At 42.8% G+C, this 17,514-nt stretch overlaps 1 protein-coding gene across 2 annotated transcripts in view; it reads right to left on the bottom strand.

Moving 5' to 3' along the window:
* MXD4 (MAX dimerization protein 4) overlaps positions 1-17,514 on the bottom strand; it is a 131,918-nt gene that overhangs the window by 55,540 nt on the left and 58,864 nt on the right. The gene's annotated exons all lie outside the window — the stretch shown is intronic.

Raw genomic sequence — 17,514 nt, 5'->3', positions numbered from 1 at the left:
TATGTGTACAGTATGTGTAGCTGCTGACTTTTAATTTTTGGAGGGGGGCGGAACTCCGCTTTAAGTCCTGCTAGATCACTTCAGGATGGCCCCTTGTGCTGGTCTAGCTTTGTAAAACATTAAAAATAAGGTGTTGATTTACTAAAACCGCAGAGTGCAAAATCCAGTGCGGCTCTGCATAGAAACCAATCAGCTTCCAGGTTGTTTTGTCAAAGTTTAATTGAACAAGCTGAAGTTAGAAGCTGATTGGCTACCATGCACGGCTGCACCAGATTTTAGTAAATCAACCCCTAAGTGCCTATACTGTTTAAAATCCAGTAACATACTGGGGTTGATTTACTAAAGGCAAATAGACTGTGCACTTGCAAAGTGCGGTTGCTCCAGAGCTTAGTAAATGAGCAGAAGGTCGGCTGACTTCCATCATCCAATCATGTACAAGCAAAAATTTAGTTTTTTTATTTTCTTTGCACATGATTGGGTACTCTCTGCAAAGCGAAGTGTTACCTTACTGAGCTCTGGAGCAACTGCACTTGGAGAGGGCAACTGCTCTTTGCAAATTGCACAGTCTATTTGCCTTCAGTAAATCAACCCCACCATCTCACCCTTCTCTGCTCTCTATTTTTAGGCACCGCCAAGTTAGTAGAGGCCGATCTGTTAACAGTCTTAAAATAGAATTAAACCCTCCTATCCTTTACAGCCAATAAAGTTTCTTCTGTTTGGTCTGCAACTACCATGGTGCTGCCCATGTGATCAGTTATGACGTCAGATATTTGATGGTTTGACAGTTTGGTTGAGGACACAAGCAAATTTGACAGTTAGCATTGCCAGAATTCCAGAAATGTAACTGTTTTTTTTTAAATTGTTAATTCAATAGTTTTAGTTCCGCTTTAATATTTACTGCTGGGGTTCTGGGCTTCAGCAAAATGGCAGCCTCCAGCAACAACAAACAGCAATGCCGGAGGCAATTTACCGCACTCACTAATTTTGGTAGAATAATTATAATTGTGAAATGTATGTTCCTTGCTAAAGAACATCATCTTTTATCAAGTTGTTATGAGTAAAGTTCCACTTTAAATCGGAACCTCACCCATAACAACTTGTTTCTTCCTGGAGGCGGGAGCTAAATACATTGATTTAATGGTTTAAAAAAAATTAAAATTCCTGGAATGCTGGGTTCGTGCAGGTGGCGCATGCATGCACGTGACGTCAGTACGTGCTGTGATGTCACATGCCGTGCCTCTGTACACGGGCCACAAATCTCCTCTATTTCCTTGCCCTGGGCTCCCCCTCTCCTGGAATTATAGCACCGGGAACCTGGGGCTGAGGACAGTGGTCTGCGGGGCTGCTAATGTCAGTCATCGTGCAAGCCATGACTTGGGAATATTTATCAATTTTTTAGAGCGCTGATCGCTGCTCACGTGACCCGCCGCCTCTTTCCTCCTCTTGGCCTCTCCTCCTCCTGACTGACGTCAGTGGGGAACACTCAGCCCCGCCCCCTGCAGGCAGCTGTCAGACAGCAAGAGGAGAGAGCTGGTGGGTCATGTGAGCAGCGATCGCCGCTCTAAAAACTGGTAAAAAATGGCTTATTTTTTTAAAACACACAGACACAGGAGTACGGGCACACAGGATTATTAAACAGACCAGACTGGATAATATAAAGTGGCTTAACAATCACTTTAAAGGGGAAGCTGAGATTCCAGGAGAGGAACATGCCCCCACACGCGGGTGCCCATGGTTGCAGTTTAAACAGAAGCAGCTTCCTTGGCTGTAAAGGATAGGAGGGTTTAATTCTGCTTTAGGGCTGTCAGGAGACCGGCCTCTACAAACCCAGCAGTGCCTAAAAACGCCTAAAATGGGAGAGCAACTGAGCATGTGCAGAGCAGGGTGAGACAGTGTATTACTGGATTTTAAACAGTATAGACACTTATTTTTAATGTTTTACATAGCTATACCTGCAAATTGACCAGCCTTAAGTGATCTAGCAGGACTTCATTTTCCACTTTAAGCTATCCAAACTGTCATTAGCAGATGACTGCCATCTAAAGTCTACACACTACAGACTCCCCAGAGTCTATACCACTTGCCGACCAGCCACCGTACTTATACTGCAGCAGGTCGACTCTGTTACGCGAAACTACCTACCTGTTAGTCGTTTTGTGTAGCAGATAGTGGGGGCGTGTGCACACACTGATTGGCTAGAGGAGGAGCCAATCAGGGGGTTTGGCGGACGCAATGTCTGCCGGGCACCCGGTATCGCTCTCCATAGAGACGGAACGGTGGTCTGTCGTTGTAAACATGGCACACCACTGTTCTGTCAGTGATGAACACTGGGATCCTGTGTTCCTTCTATTTAGGAACACAGATCTCTGTGTTCATCCAGTAAGTAAATCCCCACACAGTTAGCAAGCACCCCCTAGGCACAAATTTAACCCTTTGATCACCCCTGGTGTTAACCCCTGCCAGTGTCATTAGTACAGTAACAGTGCATATTTTTAGCACTGATTACTGTAGTAATGTCACTGGACCTGTCAAAAGTGTCAGTTAGGTGTCCGATCTGTCCGCCACAATGTCGCAGTCCGGCTAAAAATCGCAGATCGCCGTCATTACAAGTAAAATAAATGAATGAATAAAAATGACATAAATCTTTCCTCTAGTTTGTAGACGCGATAACTTTCACCCAAACCAATCAAAATACACTGATAGGGATTTTTTTTTTACCAAAAATATGTTAGCAGAATACAATTGGCCTAAATTGATGAAAAAAATTAGATTTTTAATTTTTTTTTATTGGGAATGTTTTATAGCAGTAAAACATTTTTTTTTTTTCAGAATTGTCACTATTTTTTTGTTTATAGTGCAAAAAATAAAAACCGCAGGCGTGATCAAATACCACCAAAAGAAAACTCTATTTGTGGGAAAAAAAGGACATCAATTTTTTTTGGGTACAGTGTTACATGACCGCGCAATTGTCAGTTAAAGTAACGCAGTGCCATATTACAAAAAATAGCCTGATCATTAGGGAGGTAAACAAAGGACCAGTTTACTTTTCTTCAGACTGTTTTGAGCAGGACTGTGTCCCGTTGGAGTAAAAAAATGCCACAACATCTGAGGATATATCTACGTTCAGGGCAGCAGATATGCCCCTTTATGCATAATATACTGGTCAGATGGGCATATATCTGTGTACCTTGGCTGTGTATTTCAGCATGTCATTCATTATGGCAGACTTCTGGCAGCATGGTGTATGCTGAACCTGTGACTTCTGGGCAGAGAATTACGTCTCGATGTAGGCTGGTCGGCCTAGGTCATGTGCATGAAGTCTAAAAATGCCTCTACATTGATGGCCCATGAGAGTACAAAATGTCCTCATTCTGATTAATGGATCCTCATTCTGATTAATGGATGTTATGATGTCTAAGCCTACAAAGGCCAGAAAAATTCTAAGACAGACTTTGCTTTCAGGTCCAAAACTTTACGTGGTATATTTTATTTTTTCCAAACTGTACCTCTAAATACAAATGGACAAAGGTAATTAGCTTTTCAAATTTTATATATATTTGTTATATATATTTTCGTTTTATCTGGAGTTCTGCTGTAATGACTTTCCAGGTGTAAAAGATCTGACTCATCCCATATAGTCTTCTAGACAGTGACATCATCCGCATCACCATCACCTCACCTCCTGTTCAAGAGATGATTGGGCCACACAGGATTATACCACACAACCCTCACCCTGCAATCTTTATCTGTGAGCATTGCTCTAAATTTATCTCTTACCCAGACAATGTCGCCTCTGTCTTCCCTAAACTGCCAATCTTTACCCAACCACACACGTACGTGGCCCATATTTAAAGATAGAAACATCCAAAAGCAGAAAATAATTACCTTGACCAGTTTCCCACCAGGCGTGAATCTTTAAATCTATTTTAATCACAAGTCTTGTACCAGCGGGATTGTTAGTCATAGAACTGTTTTAAAAGCAGTATCAAGACACAAGTTAAAGTATAACTAAACGCAAAACTTTTTAAAAATGTTTTGGATAGAGTGGAGAAGGATTAGAACACCTATTAGGTTTTTATTTCTGTCTGTGCCCCCATTTAGTGTCCATTCACACTGGTACGACTTGTCAGGCGACTTGGTCAGCCTGACAAGTCGTGCACCGTCGCTCCCACTGTGTAGTACAGGAGCCGTTCTAATAGGAGCGACACAAGTCGCTCCGACTTAGAAAAAGGGTCATGTACTACTTTGGGGCGACCTGGGAGCGACTTGCATTGACTTCCATTATGTGAAGTCTGCGCTGAAGTCGCGCTGCACGCAACTTCACAGGTCGCCCCCTAAGTCGGAGCGACCTAATGTGAACGGGGGCTAACCTTCTCTATTTGTCCTGTTTACTGTTATCACTGAAAGTGAAAGTAAAAGAAAATCTTACATTAATAGAGAGGAAATCATCCAATGACCTAACCAACCCTAAGGGATCCCCTAATTTTCAGGGATTTCTGCTCACTTCCTGTTTTGGCTATGGAACAGGAAGTGAATCTCTGCAATGGGACACAGATTGCCCTGTGGTGAAATCAGGATGTCCACTCAATGTAACTGAAGTCTAATAGGGTCAAGCCACCCAAAAGGTATATATGGTTTCTGCTGGGCTGAGCCAGTTGATGGTTTCTTACATTTTTTGGGGGGCTCCAGTAGTGAAATCTCCCTGACTCTTTTTCCATCCTTTTTTGGGTGCACCAATTCACCTTTGAGTGCTCCTGTTCCTGCGGTAAAATAAAGGTAAACCCTTGTGAGAAGAGCGAGATCTCCTTGTAATAACAGCAGTCAATGTGGAGTTCCAGGAAAGTGTCTACTGGAAATGTCACAATTTGAGTCCCTGACACATATCCAAATTTTAAGGCGTTTTTATCTCTTAACTTTACAAAAATTTGACTATTTGTGGTGGACTGTCCCTTTCAACTGAAACTGTGTCTGCAAAACTACTAAATGCATACATACTTTCTCTGTGTACATACATTTTTAATGTAAACTTTCACATGATATTCGAAAACCTTACTGTTAATCACTTTTTAATTTCTTGTATGATTCTGAATCTACAGTTTTGAGTAATTTCTGAGTTATAAAAGCAAACATTAGGCAGACGAGAGTCCCTCGTTACATAGGCATATCCATCATCATTAATCCTTTGGGAACAAGGAAAAAGAAGGCAGAGGCCGGTCCAGAAGTCTCTTTGTCTTCCTGGGATTTGTTCATTTGCCATCTGGGAGATACATTCCCAACATCAAATTCTGAGTCTGGCCTGTGCCTACTCCAAGTTATACAAACCTAGCATAGCTTTTTGAGGGAGCCTGCCAGCAGGCACACATATGATATTTCAAACTATCCAACTGCTCTTGATTCAAAGTTCCGGGGGTTCTACTCCACTTTGCTCCCACAGCACCATTCGTGCCGGTTCACACTAGTACGACTTGTCAGGCGACTTGGTCAGCCTGACAAGTCGCGGACCGTCGCGGTCCATTGTGTAGTACAGGAACGGTTCTAATAGTAGCGACACAAGTCGCTCCGACTTAGAAAAAGGGTCCTGTACTACTTCGGGGCGACCTGGAGGGACTTGCATAGACATTCATTATATGAAGTCCGTGCAAGTCGTGCCGAAGTCACGCTGCACGCGACTTCACAGGTCGCCCCCGAAGTCGTGCCGCTGCAGTGTGAACCGGCACTCACTCTTACCATACCACTGACAGTAAGCCCAACAGTCCTGAAGGACTACCTGATTTTCACTTCATGCACCGGAAACCACATTCTTTAAAGCAGAAGTAGGGCCAAAGCTCTTTTGGCCCTACTTCTCCCGTGGGTCACAGGAGTGCATTTCGATCTGCACTCTTGTGAACCGTATTCAGCCAACAGCAGGCCAAAGTCCGCTTTTGGCTGAGGTCACTGAGCTCAGACTCTAGAGGAATTCCAACTTTAATGTTGGGATCAACCCAGATGTTTGAACGGCAGCTGGCTCAGCCTCTCAGCATGCTACCTTCTCCACAGCCCATCACTCAAATGCTGGAGGGGCATGGCAGAGAGCTGGTGACTGACAGTCACTGCTCTCTGCTCACTGAAGACTGATATCCGAGCAATCAGTGCCAATGGGGGACAGATGCAGCATTGGACATTGCTGCATCACCTAGGTAGGTATAAATGTTTATTTATTTTTTCTTATTCCCATAATTCTTTTTTAAAGTAGAATTCCAGCCTCAACCTAACTAGTCTTGAAAATGTCCCCTCCAATCTTCTACCACCTTTGCTGGCTAACATGTGTAAAAAAGATGTATATACTACTTATCTATTTTCAGCCCACTCTGGTCTGGTCATGTGACCTCCTGTATCAGCGAGCAGCAGCTGCAGGGGAGAGAAGAGAGCACTCGCAATGGCTGGTAATGCCTAGAAGAGGTGACATCACTCATAGGCTTCCATGTCCCAGCCACTGTCGGTGCTCCCTCCTCTCCCCTGCAGCCACCACTGAACGACACAGGGGAGCTGGAGTATGTGACCGGAAAGGAACAGGCTGGAAATAGGTAAGTATATATATATCTTTTTTTACACAGGTTATTCAGCATAGGTATTGGGAGGGGGGGGGGGAGCATTTTTTAAGACTAGTTAGGTTTAGGTTGGAATGCTACCTATTATCTATAGCAGTGGTCCTCAACTCCGGGACAGATTTTAAGTGTTACCTTGGGGAGATGCAGACTAGAGTACTGCAATCACTGAGCAGCAAATGATATCACCTGGGATGTAGTTCAGTTATCTTGCAAACCTGGCCTGTTAGTGGGCCCTGAGGACCAGGGTTGAGGACCACTGATCTATAGGACAAGACTACTGGTGAGGAATATTAATCGGTAAACAGCAAACCCAGTCCTAAAACTAAACTAAAGATATCTAATTATTAAATTAAATATTATACCAGTATGTTAGGTTTTAGTGCCCTAGTATGGAAAAAAGTTAGCCCTGGCCTTCAACTTTTATCGGGCGCTTAGGCTTCCTCTAAAGCTTGACCCTTCCATCATCAGAACTCTTAGCCCCCGTTCACACTAAGGCGACCTGTGAGGCGACCTGGTCGCCTCACAGGTCGCCGCAGGTCGCCTCCCATAGGGAAGCTGCGGACCCGTTCTAATAGGAGCGACACAAGTCGCTCCGACTTAGAAAAAGGGTCCGGAGCTTCTTTGGGGCGACCAGGAGGCGACCGCCATAGACTTCAATGTCATGAAGTCCGTGGCGGCCGCTCCGAGGTTGCGGCGCGCTGCTCGCACCGCGATCTCGGAGGTCGCCCCGGGAAGTAGCGTCGCGGTAGTGTGAACCGGCGCTCAGGGCTCATTCACACCATTGCAGTGTGTTAGCAAACATGTGTTAACAAGCACTGTGCTGTGCAATAACATAAGCTGTGTTAAGGCAGCCTATTCATTTGAGGACTTGTAACTCTGTCCAGCCACATTTGTGATTTAAATATGACTGCCAGGTCAGGTTCACCTGATTCCTTTTAAATCCATACCTACCTTGTCATCACTGAAAGCTCAGACTCTAAATCTGAAAATGTAAGTGGAGGGACTTCTGGACGTTGTAAGACTGAATTCCACAAGCAAATAAAATAAATAAATTCAAGGGACTTTTTAATGACTATGTATGTGCAATATAGAGCAGATAATAGCGGGGAATTCCACGTTTACCTATAACAACTGGGGGAGGATATGAGGGTGATTGCTAAGACCACAGACTACTAAGGATTTCAGGGAAGTTCCAGCAAGGCCAACCTTAAAAACTGTCTATGACTGTATGTCATATAGTGTTATTCTAACCCATTTTTTTTTTTACATATAAGAAATGTAGGGATCTGGAGGCCATCTTACATAGTAGGTGATGTTGAAGACAATAGTCCATCCAGTTCAACCTGTGTAGGTGTGTGTGGACTTATTCATTTCTCATACCCCTGAATGTTTCGATCCTTGAGATGTATTTCCAAAAGTCTTTTAAAAGTAGCCATACTCTTCTCCGCAGTTACTACCATTTGTGACAGGGAATTCCACAGTCTTGTAGCCCTTACAGTAAAGAACCCCCTGCGTAGCCTGAGGTTAAATCTCTTCTCCTCTAAACGCATTTTATGACCTTGTGTCCTCATGCATTCCTTGCGACTGAATCGTTTTTTTTTTCTATGCTCTGATCACCGTTGAGGTATTTGTAAATTGCTATCATGTCCCCTCTCAGGCGTCTCTTCTCCAGGGAAAATAAATCTAGTGCTTCTAAACACTCTTCGTAATTAAGGTCTTCTAATCCCCTAATAAGTTTTGTTGCCCTTCTCTGTACTCTCTCAAGCTCCAATACATCCCTTCTGAGGACTGGCGACCAGAACTGGACAGAATACTCCAGATGCGGTTTGACCAGAGTTTTATAAAGTGGAAGGATTATAGTTTTATCTCTGGAATACATCCCCTTCCTTAGGCATGCCAATATTCTGCCGGCTTTGGCAGCTGCAGCTTGACATTGCATGCTATTGCTTAATCTATCTTCCACTAAGACTCCCAGATCTTTCTCCATTTTTGATACCCCCAGAGGTCCCCCCCCCCCCCAGCTTGTATATTGCTTTTATGTTATTGGTCCCTAAGTGAAATACCTTGCACTTCTCCACATTAAACCTCATTTGCCATGTAGTTGCCCACTATGTTATTTTGTTCAATCTTTAATATCTCTTTTTTATATCAAATTAATTAGCTAGGGGCATTAGCTTTAATCAAGTTTTAATTTATTCATAATTGTATTCTTTGAAGATGAATGTATCCATTGTACATAATACATATAGGTGGGGCTCCTGAATGTATATCCAGATCAGGAGGACCCTGTCTACACACCTTGGGTGCTTTTCATATTGAGGAACCCATGTAAATATGAGAGCTATTCATTTTGGGGAGCTCAGGTGAAGTTGGGATAATATCACGGGTTTATAGATACATATACTACTCATGTCCCTGGCTGTCCTCTTCTATGCGGTATATCATTTCTGGACCTGTAAACAGGCCCAGGTTTACATTTAAGATTAAGTGTGTAGCATGTGAAGTAATGCAGACACAAAACTTAACCAACCCTATTTATTTATTTATTTAATACAATTTTCAGATATAATTTTTCTTACACCATTACATTTACAATGTTATATTGCAGAACCAACCACGATCAGTGATACGTTTTTACTGCTAAATGCTGAACTGGAGTCTTCGGGTCTTTTCTATTCGGATGACTGTCCATCCAATGGCTGTTTTTTCATTTGTTGCACATGCTTTGTTATTAGGGGGTGCTGGGGGGGCTACTACACCAAGAAGGTTTTTATCCTAATGCAAACCATGCAATTAAGATAAAAAACCTTCTGACTTTACAACTCCTTTAAGTAAGTCATATATAATGTGCTAGTATGCAATGCATTAACTTGCAGTGAGATGATTTTCTTCATTATTTTTCGTGTTTTACTAAAGAAAAGAAGCATGATACTAGCAACCACTAATGCAACCACCACATCTAAGGACTGTCTGCAATATATTTTGTTCTTTGGTTTAGATATATATATAAAAATATGTATTTCAACTGAATATTTAAGTGTCTGCCTGGAGCTAGGCCTTAACTGAAACCAATTCTATAAATATAATGCACTATTGTGCACCTTTTATTACAAAGTCTGAACACCTAATAATAAATTAGAAAGAATTTACGCATTTTATTTGTAACCATAAATAAGTATTAGCCAAACACATATATAAGATAAAATATGGCTCCCTTACTGCAGCACTATAAACTAAGAGCGGTGAACATAATGTAGTTCATACAAATCACTGCAAAATAAATCAGAAATCAGAATTCTTTTAAAGTTCAAAGTTTACAATTCATCCACATATAACACATATAATTCTAAAAAAAAAAGAATTATATTAAATGTTATAATTTTATTATGAAATAGAATTATATTTAAAATACAGTTCATCTACATGTACTGTGACTTGTCCTCAACATGATAAGTATAAAAATAGATTAATCCAAGTATTCGGCCCCTTTCACATGGGCTGTCCGAGCAGGTCCCCTCTGTCAGTTTTTCAGGTGGACCTGATCGGACGCTCCAGTCTCTTCTATAGAGCGGGGATATCAACGGACATGTCCACTGACACCCGCTGCCATCTGATCCAAAAACAGACAGATGGGAGACCTACTCCCCATCCGCCTGGCGGATCGGGTCACATGGCATCAGATGGAAATGATAGGTGGCCTATTTTATGCTGATTTCCCCACAGAGAGTGGGCTGTGTCCCTGTCCACTGTGTATAGTGGAGCAGACAAGGACCTGTCATCTGCCTGCTCAGTGGGGATCAGCGGAGAGCAGACATGGAAGTAAGTCACACATGTGAAAGTCACAAGCAAGTCTCAAGTCTTAACCTTCAAGTCTCAAGCAAGTCCCAAGTTACTGTGGCAAAAAGCAAGCAAGTCAAGTCGAGTCCCTGCTAGAAGTCAAAGTCAAGTCATTTATTTTGGTCAAGTCAGTATTAAATCAAGTCAAAATACTGATCTACCCCAATTTTCACCTTTAAATCAGTTAAAAGTCAGTGCTCAGGAAAGGTTTTGTTTTATTTTCAACATTAACAAAACTGCTTAGTGCTTTTTTCTTGGCATATTAAAGAAACACTTTGAATGCCCAAACAGCTCAAAATCCTTCTTCCGGTCATGTTTCAACACCACAGTCACTAAAAAAATGTTAAGTATTTCCATTGTTAAACAGCCAGTGTCCTAAAAATCAGAACACATTGAGGTGTTTTAAGTCACTCTGGTGTCAGAAACATAACAGGCACATTCCTTTTGCTTTAACACATCTTGAGAAAATGCAAATATTTAATAACTTAAAAAAGTAAAGTCATTTTGAGTCATATGTCTCAAGTCAAAGTCAAGTCTCAAGTCATGAATACCAAGTCAAAGTCAAGTCGAGTCTTTTATTAATTTTAGTCAAGCAAGTCTAAAGTCCTCAAACTGGTGACTCAAGTCTGACTCAAGTCAAGTCATGTGACTCAAGTCCCCCACCTCTGGCGGAGAGATCTCCTGCTAAGCAGGCAGATCCAGCTTCATGAAGGGACCTGTGTGAAAGGGGCCTAAGATCTTCATCAACACGAACAGTGTGCTGGTTCGTCTATGATTTGGTCAGGCCTTTTCATTTTCTAAGTTAAAGCAAAACTACAGGCAAACCTCTAAATACACACATTAACCACCTCGGGAAGATTTCCCATCATGACCAGGCCATTTTTTGCGATACAGCACTGCATTACTTTAACTGCGCATAAATAGGGTTGCCACCTGTTTTTTTAACCGAACTTTATTTTTTAATTTTTTTGTATACACTATAGCAGTGATGGCGAACATTGGCACCCCAGATGTTTTGGAACTACATTTCCCATGATGCTCATGCACTCTGCAGTGTTGTTGAGCATCATGGGAAATGTAGTTCCAAAACATCTGGGGTGCCAAGGTTTACCATCACTGCACTACAGGATTGTAACAGACCTGGGGCACCTTTGGGCTCTCGAGAGAGAATAGTAATGTGGCACACATAGTGCTCCCTCACCCTCTTGTCAGGTCCTGTTCCGGGCTACATTCCTGTCTGAATAATGTGTCTGGGTTTTAGGTAGACTGAAACCCAGACACATTATTCAGACAGGAATGTGGCTCAGAACAGGGCCTGACATGAGGGTGAGGGAGCACTATGTGTGCCACATTACTATTCTCTCTTGAGAGCCCAAAGGTGCCTCAGGTCTGTTACAATCCTGTAGTGCAGTGATGGTAAACCTTGGCACCCCAGATGTTTTGGAACTACATTTCCCATGATGCTCAACAACACTGCAGAGTGCATGAGCATCATGGGAAATGTAGTTCCAAAACATCTGGGGTGCCAATGTTCGCCATCACTGCTATAGTGTATACAAAAAAAATAAAAAAATAAAGTTTGGGTTTGGCCTAAAGAAAAAGTGGCAACCCTGGGCATGAATAGGAGATTGTAGTACAACATCTTGCTGGATCCGAGTGCAATGTACTGCATTATATCCATTTCAGATTAAAACTAAATCAAGGGAACTTTATACCTTTAGAATTGCTGCAGATTTTCTGGGACAGAGTCTGCATGTTGCCAGGACTGTTCTTTCCTCGTGTTTTCCTGAATATCTTCAGAACTCTCTACTGCTTGATATTTTGGGGAATTCTATTTTTTGATAATAACAGCACAAACTTTTAAAACTTGCGGCTCATGCTTTGCTAACTGTCTACAGCGCACCTGCTGGTTTGGGAAGCCTTGCCTTGGGATGGAGGGTTTGTTTTATATATCCCTTCAACAAAGAATCTGAACAGAATGTCCCTGTTCATGTCACGCTGACTGACCTGCAACGCTGCCCAGCAAACCTCTGAAGTGTGTGATAGAATGAAGCAGTGTAATCTTTCTGGCTGTCCTCGAGATCTGCTGATACTCCTGCTGCTACTGCATAATAGTGTACATACAGGGTCAGTGCCATGAAACTTCCCAAATGTGCCTCTTTTTTCAATAGCTAGACAAACATAGAAGAAAAAAGAATAATGGCTGGGGGAAGAAATGTGCTGGGAGAGTGAGTCTTGCCGACTGCTATAGTCCTGATTAACATCACTGGACCACTGCAGATAGTCCGCTGCTTTTACACAGATGGCAGCGCTCATTAATAACTTTAAGACCGGAAGAGTTGACCCCCTTCCTGACCAGGCGCTATTTTGCGATTCGGCACTGCGTTACTTTAACGGACAATTGTGCGGTTGTGGCAATGCTGTACCCAAATAAAAATGACGTCCTTTTTTTTCCACAAATAGAGCTTTCTTTTCGTGGTATTTGATCACCTGTGCGATTTTTAATTTTTGTGCTATAAACAGAAAAAGAACGACAAAAAAAAAAACAATATTTTTCACATTCTGCTATATAACATTTCCAAAAAAAAAAAAAATGTAAAAATCAAAATTTTTTAACATTTTAGGCCAATTTGTTTTCAGCTACATATTTTTATAAAACAAAAAAATCGCAATAAGCGTATTTTTATTGTTTTGCGTAAAAGTTATCGTGTTTACTAACTACGGGAAAGATTTTTATTGTTTTATTTTTTACTAGTAATGGCGGCGATCTGTGATTTTTTGCGGGACTGCAACATTGTGGCAGACGGATCGGACCCCTAACTGACATTTTTTACACTTTTGGGGGGACCAGTGACATTACTACATTAATCAGTGCTATAAATATGCACTGTTACTGTAATAATGACACTGGCAGGGAAGGGGTTAACCCTACGGATGATCAAAGGGTTAAATGTGAGCCTCATGCTTACTGGTGTGTGTGTGTATGTGGGGGTGGGGGGGGGGGTTCTGTGACGCAGACAGAGATTGCAGGTTCAGCTACGCTGAATCCTGTGGTCTCTCCCTGTCTGTCACTGAGAAGATCCGCCTGCTTTGTTTACATAAGCAGGAGGGTCTTCTCACACTTTCCCCAACTATCGCCGCCTCTCCTCCTCCGGCCCGACTCCTGCTGTGTCTAAACACAGCGGGAGCGAGCTTCCGGCATTGCGCGCCGCCGAGACCACTAGGAGTCCAGCGATGTAGGTAGACATCGCTAGACCCAGGGGAGCCACACTGCAGCAGTAGGATTACTGTCGGCAGTCGGCAAGTAGTTAAGAGCCGGTTCACATATATGCGATGACAGACATTGCATGTGATTCTGACTAAAAAATGACGATAGCCAGAAATTGGAAATCGGCTATCATACCATTTGATCAGCTAAGTCCCGGTTCACATTAATGCAATGTCAGACATCGCATGTGATTCAGAGCACACTGCTGTGCAAATCACATACGATGTCTGTGCGATACAAATTCAGCCATACAGATTGTATGGCTGAATTCGCATCGCATTCGGACACAACATGCAAAGGACCCTTTTTTGGGTCTGCACCAGAATCGGATCGAATGGGTGTTCACACCTATGCAATCCAATTCATGTACGAACTGACAGTTCGCACTGCGAGATGCGAACTGATCTGGGGGTGTCGTTAACTTTGTACTGACACCCCCAGCGATTCGCATATGGCAGTGTGAACTGCCTGCAAGTTGAATGCAATGCAGGAACCCGCAGTGGGTTCGCAGGGTTCCCGCATCGCATATGTGTGAACCAGGACTTAAAGAGAAGTATGGGGTTTCTATTTTGTTACATAGTTACATAGTTAGTCAGGTTGAAAAAAGACTCAAGTCCATCTGGCTCAACCAATAAAAAACAAAAAACAGTAAAGAAAACCCAACCATACAATCCCATATACACAATCCTATACCCGCAGTTGATCCAGAGGAAGGCAAAAAAACTACAGCAAAGCATGATCCAATTTGTTACAGCAGGGGAAAAAAATTTCTTCCTGATCCCCCGAGAGGCAATCCACATTTATACTTACCTAGGTGGATGCAGCATCAGTCCAATGCTGCATCTGTCCCCCAGTGCCTCTGCCCTGAGAACCAAGCAATGGAACACCGCTGATCGCTCAGTTCTGACAACTCCCCAAGCAGAGAGCTGCTGCCTGTCAGTCACCGCTCTCTGCTCCGCTCCCTCCTTGCTCATTGGAGCGCTGGGCTGTGGAGGGGCGGGGAGTGGCCAGCTCAGGCTGAACCGGGTGTCAGTCCAGTCACCTGGCGCATCAAGACTCTGTGGTCGTGATGACGCGGTGCCGAGACCGACATCTGTGACGTCAACAGACAACGGACTTCAGCACGCTCTCTGCTGAAAACGGGTCACAGAACAAACTGCACTCCTGTGATCCATAGGAGATGTACAGCCAAACGAGCCTTGGCTGTACATCTCCGTTAATTGCATCCTGCTGCCAGGGACAGGCTGGTTTCCTGGTGCTAAAGCTGCATGTTGAGTTTATATATCTATTTATCATATATTTTAAGGGAAACTTCAGTTTGGCTTTAACTGCCTAAAGTGGAACTAAAGTCTCCATTTCAAAAACAGCAAGCAGGCAGACTTTTTTATGCAGAAAATACATGCATGCTCTCTTCTGCAATAAAATAAACCTACCTGCCTGTCTTCCTTATGGCTCCTACACCTGATCCGATTATTAATCGGTGATTGATTTTTTTTTTAATGCTAATCTCAGATCGAAACTGAAGAGGTTACTAAAATTCCAAAAATTCTCATACGACAGAATAAAAAAGTGAAAGTGATGTAATTATTATTATTATTAAGGATTTCTATAGTGCCAGCAATTTACGCAGCGCTTTACAATATTAGAGGGAGACAGTACATATACAATACAATTAAATACAAGAGGATTAAGAGGGCCCTGCTCAGAAGAGCTTACAATCTAATGTATTGTATTATATTTGTATTGTATTTTCGAATGACAACTGTACTGATTAAACGAAAATTGTACGATCTGGTATTGTACGAGAAAAAATTTTGAGTTTGTCCCATCGGATAATATTGGATGAACTGTTGTGATCGGCTCTTGAAAGCTGTACTAACGATCTGATTATCGTACAATCGCTTTGAAAGTGGTATTTTTCATCCAATTTTCAGATCGTGTGTACGGGCCATTAGAGTGTGCGCTGATCCTTTGTCGTGAATTGGCTTTATATTTGTGATTTCTGGAATTGGTTCACAGTTATCACAAGGTACAGGGCCACTCCAATTGCCTCTGTACATTGTGATCTGAGCAGTCTAATAAAAGCTCAGATCACATCCATTCATGGGCACATTGGTGCAATTTCTGAAGTGCCATTTATAAATGGTATTAAAGAAATAAACATCCACCTCCCCACTGTATTTTTCCAAAACAGCGGTACTGAGGTGTTTAAGATTAACTTGGTCGTGGTGATGTTTGAGGCCTTACCTGATTGGTGGTTGATGTTAAAGGGTTAGTTCAGCTTTTCAGAAAAAATTAAAAGTTGAACTCAAACTCTACCCCAGGGGTCTCCAAACTTTATAGATAAAGGGCCAGTTTACTGTACTTAAGACTTTATTGGGGCCGGACTGGTCACTGAGAGCGCAGGATGCCCCAGCATCAGTGGGAGTAAACAATGCCTCAGACTTGATGGTCAGTTGGAGTAGGAATAGTGCCCCATCATTGGTATTAGTAGGAGGAATAGTGCCCCATCATTGTTATTAGAAGGAGGAATAGTGCCCGATCATTGGTATTAGTAGGAGGAATAGTGCCCCATCATTGGTATTAGTAGGAGGAATATTGCCCCATCATTGGTATTAGTAGGAGGAATAGTGCCCCATCATTGGTATTAGTAGGAGGAATAGTGCCCCATCATTGTTATTAGAAGGAGGAATAGTGCCCCATCATTGTTATTAGTGGGAGTACCAGTGCCCCATTGTCGGTTTCAATGGGAGGAATGGTGTCCCATTGATGGTATCAGTGGGAGAAATATTGCCTCGTATCAGTGGTAGAAGAAGTGCTCCAATGGGCCACAGTCTGGAGACTGCTGCCCTTCACAATCCCCAACCCTCCGATCTCCAGTGTATTTGCCTCTGTGGGTCATAAAGTTTCCCCGTCCACGCAGCCTGGTGCAATCATCCTTGGTTTTGAAAACCACCATGTTATTTCTCTTCTTTCCCTAGGGATCCCCTGATTGATCAGAGTGGTTCTGATTGGTCAGTGCCGGCACATGAGGTAGTGCATATGGCTGTAAAATTGTCATGAAAATTTTGGGGGGGGGGGGGGGTCCCTTTGGCCAATTACATTCAGCTTATCAGCCCTTCCTTACAGCCTCTGATACCACTGCAGCTGGTTCTGAAATCCAAGGGGTTTGCCGGTGTCAGGCACTTAGGGAAGCAGTCAGATCACTCTATCAGAACTAGCTATAGGAGAAGTTACATGGGGTAAGGTGACAGTTACTCTTTAACTTTTAGCAAACACAAAAAAAAGTTAAAGCAGACCTAAACCCTTCTATGCTTTACAGCCAAGGAAGCTGTCATCTTAGCCTCTGTTTGATCTGTAGTTGCCATGGTGCTGCACATCTGATCAGGTATGACATCAGTCATTTGGTAGTGTAAGAGTTCAGTTGACAGAAAAAGCACTTATGACAGTTATCATTCACAGCATGCCCTAAATGTAAGGCCTCATTCACAAGAGACGTACATAACTGAACCCCAATGGGGAAAGTAATTATTCTCACAGGGATGCACAGATGTTCCGTGCATCCCCATGTGGGAGTCCCATTGCCTGGGTGTGTTCAGGGCTGTGCACCTGCACAGAGGTCAAATAGGGAGCACGCTGTGTCCATACAGCCACTGCATCCCAACTGACAGCATTGGGACTGCCTGCACTGGGGACAACTGTTCATATACTCAGTTTTATTGTAACATTTTGGTAAATATAACTTATCTTTTATTCATTTCAGCAAGTCTAGTTTTCTGCCTCAATAACCGCTGGGTTACCCACTGTGGAGGCTATACCTCC

Source organism: Pelophylax lessonae (assembly GCF_965119305.1).
Source record: "Pelophylax lessonae genome assembly, chromosome: 1".
Lineage (NCBI taxonomy): Eukaryota > Metazoa > Chordata > Amphibia > Anura > Ranidae > Pelophylax > Pelophylax lessonae.
Note: the sequence above shows the minus strand (reverse complement) of the source record. Positions and strands in the feature narration are given on the sequence as shown.